A 3,817-nucleotide genomic window follows, 5' to 3' on the forward strand; every position below is an offset into this window, starting at 1 on the left:
ATGATTAAAATGATGATGGACACACAACACCCAGTCCCCTGGCGTGAATCGAACCCGGGCCCCTAGCGTAGAACGCGGTAACGCTACCGCTGAGCTACTTTTTTTTCGTTTTGTTCGTTGTGTCTCGTTGTATTTCGTCGTAGCGGACGTCACTTGGCATCCGCTGAAGTTCGTTGCTCATCTTTTCACTCAGTTTTTTTTTTATTACTTTTTTTATTACAGAGGCCAGCCAGCTCTCTGACCGACCGCACGGCTAACCGGGCGGGCTGATTATTTCACAGTAGCAGTTTCATGAAATTTCCTGTCAGATTAAAACTGTGTGCCGGATTCAACAATCCGAGAGCCACAGTGTCAAGAGCGTGCCGGGAGTATCAAATTTCAGGCGTTACCTCTCACCACTGACAACGCTGTAGCCGACGGTCTTCACTTAGCGACCGAGAACAGCGGAATTTGCGTAGGCTGAGGCGAAATTTGGCGTTAATGGGGGTATGGCAGCAGACGACTGACGCGAGTGCCTATGTTCACAGTACTTCACACCTGCAGTGCCTCTCCTGCGGCCGTGACCGTATCGTTTGGAGCCTACACGACTGGAAAACCGTGGCCTGGTCAGATGAGTACCGACTTCAGTTGACGAGAGCTGATGGTAGAGTCCGACTGTGGCGCAGACACCACTAAGCCGTGGACTGAGGTTGTCAACATACCAGTGTGAATGCTGATGGTAGCTTCACAATGGTCTGGGCTGTGTTTGTGTGGAATGGATTGAGTCCTCTGGTTAAACTGAACCGATCATTGACTGTAAATGGTTATGTTCAGCTATTTGGAGACCACTTGTAGCCAGTCATGGACTTCATATTTCCTAAAAACGACGGAATTTTTATGGATGACAATGCGCCGTGTCACCGAGCCACAACTGTTCGTGACTGGATTGGTTGGATTAAAGAAAATTGTGGACAATTCGAGCGAATGATTCGGCCACGCACATTGCCGAACACGAATCCCATCGAAATTTATGGGACAAAATCGAGAGGTCGGTTATTGAGCAAAATCCTCGCAGTTATGGGCGGCTATAGCGGTAGCATGGATCAATATCCTGCAGGGGACTTGCAAGGGCTTGTCGAGTCACGCCGCGTTGAAGTGCTGCACTTCGCTGGGCAATAGAAGGTTAGACACGATATTAGGAGGCGTCCCGTGACTTTTGGGACGTCAGTGTAGACTAGTGTAGTTTCCGGCAGCCGTTAGCGCAGCGAAAAGAGCATAGAATGGTAATCCGAGGGTCGTGGGGTCGAGTCCGTATGCGGGAACATAATTTATTTTCAATTTTTATCACAAGCTGCGACTTCGTCGCGAAAAAACAGTGACCCGTACTTGTAATAAGTTCCCTTTAATTTACGTCTATGGTCACAAACTTTTTGTTAACAGATTACCGGTTTCGGTCTTTAATGACCATCATCAGATCTGTTTCATAAAAACAAAGTCCTAACGATCAAAAATGGTTCAAATGGCTCTGAGCACTATGGGACTTAACATCTATGGTCATCAGTCCCCTAGAACTTAGAACTACTTAAACCTAACTAACCTAAGGACAGCACACAACACCCAGTCATCACCAGGCAGAGAAAATCCCTGACCCCGCCGGGAATCGAACCCGGGAACCCGGGCGTGGGAAGCGAGAACCCTAATGTACTGCAGCCATAGTAGCATCGTCATATGTTAAATGCGGAATCAGCACGATGCTGGTGCATGTTCGATCGACCTGCTCCCTAGTTCTTACCGCTGAGACAGTTTAAGATATTTAGTGCATTTAGACATTTACATTACAGGTCATGCACGTGTGGCAGCCACGATAAGATGAGGGCCAAAAATTTCACTGAGATCTTAAAATCTGAGTCGGTTCGACTCAGACTGAGTTCAGGATAAGGAAAGCATTGATGAACGAGTAAAATACACACGTATAGTTTTTTTCCGTGGAGAATTTCAAACCAGTGGCATGCGCCCAAGCCGGCCGTTGTGGACGAGCGGTTCTAGGCGCTTCAGTCCGGAACCGCGCTGCTGCTACGGTGGCAGGTTCGAATCCTGCCGCCGGCCGGAGTGGCCGAGCGGTTCTAGGTGCTACAGTCTGGAATCGCGGGACCGCTACGGTCGCAGTTTCGAATCCTGCCTCGGGCATAGATGTGTGTGATGTCCTTAGGTCAGTTAGGTTTAAGTAGTTCTAAGTCTAGGGGACTGATGACCTCAGATGTTAAGTCGCATAGTGCTCAGAACCATTTGAACCATGCGCCAAATCCCCCTGCCTCTTAAGGGTACGGGCCGTTCTTTTTTGCGGGAAAACTGTTACAGAAATTACATATGATGGACATCCGGCTTTGTCCACAAAGGCGAGAACATGCCCACAATTTCATTTCTTTGAACGGGACAGAGCACCAACGCAGTGGTAGCTGTATGTAAAGAGCATTTCTTAACAACGGGCTGCCTTGCGGTGTCGTACGGTTCTCGCACCGCTGCACTGGCTTCCAAAGCTGGCCTCATCTCAAGGTGCACGACTTTACTTTTGTGGGGATTTGTGAAAGACTCCGGCTGTGTGCGTCCCCTTATAACAGCCGTGGCTGAAGTGCAGTAACTCCAAACACGACCAGATTAAGCACGGAAAACATTCGTCTACAATCTGGATGTTTATCGTGAATCACTCGAAGCTCTGACCCCAAACCTAAGGTTGTCTGTGCATGCACGTAGAAAATATAAGCCGGCCGAAGTGGCCGTGCGGTTAAAGGCGCTGCAGTCTGGAACCGCAAGACCGCTACGGTCGCAGGTTCGAATCCTGCCTCGGGCATGGATGTTTGTGATGTCCTTAGGTTAGTTAGGTTTAACTAGTTCTAAGTTCTAGGGGACTAATGACCTCAGCAGTTGAGTCCCATAGTGCTCAGAGCCATTTGAACCATTTTTTAGAAAATATATACACCTATTGTTAAATTCGATGGTCCGTTTGAAAATACAAGCGTTGCACTCTTAGACGTAAGTTAAAATGAAATGATGATTAAATCGACACTCTAGCTGCAAACAAGCGTCGATATACATAATTAAGGACGTGTTGAAAATGTGTGCCCCGACCGGGACTCAAACCCGGGATCTCCTGCTTATATGGCAGACGCTCTATCCATCTGAGCCACCGAGGGCACAGAGGATAGTGCGCCTGCAGGGACTTATCCCCTGCACGTTCCCTGTGAGACCCACATTCCCAACATGTCCACACCACTAAATTTGTAGTGCGCCAAATAGATGTTCGCCCATCACACTCACTCATTACTCGTGGCAGATTAATCTACCAAGTCCCGTACGAATTGGGGCACGGTGTGTGCGTTCGTACCAGAAGGTCAATGGCAGGAGAAGTCATATTTTCATTATATATGAAGGTAATATCTGTTCCCGATAGAACAGACACCATTGATGACCGTGCAGCTCCTCTAGAGAAGCCACTGACCTTCTTGTGCAAACGCACACACCGTGCCCCAACTCGTACGGGACTTGGTAGATTAATCTGCCACGAGTAATGAGTGTGAAGGGCTAACATCTATTAGGCGCACTACAAATGTAGTGGTGTGGACATGTTGGGAATGTGGGTCTCACAGGGAACGTGCAGGGGATAAGTCCCTGCAGGCGCGCTATCCTCTGTACCCTCGGTGGCTCAGATGGAGAGAGCAACTGCCATGTAAGCAGGAGATCTACATCTACATCTACATCCATACTCCGCAAACCACCTGACGGTGTGTGCCGGAGGGTACTTTGAGTACCTCTATCGGTTCTCCCTTCTGTTCCAGTCTCG

The 3,817-nt window shown here is 48.7% G+C and overlaps 1 non-coding gene across 1 annotated transcript; it reads right to left on the reverse strand.

The window, feature by feature from the left end:
• Positions 1 to 3,096: 3,096 nt before the first annotated feature.
• Trnai-uau lies at positions 3,097 to 3,171 on the reverse strand. The gene has a single exon. It is a non-coding gene; the product is annotated as a tRNA-Ile (tRNA).
• Between the last annotated feature and the right edge of the window lie 646 nt (positions 3,172 to 3,817).

This window comes from Schistocerca americana, chromosome 3 (assembly GCF_021461395.2).
Source record: "Schistocerca americana isolate TAMUIC-IGC-003095 chromosome 3, iqSchAmer2.1, whole genome shotgun sequence".
Taxonomy (NCBI): Eukaryota; Metazoa; Arthropoda; class Insecta; order Orthoptera; family Acrididae; genus Schistocerca; species Schistocerca americana.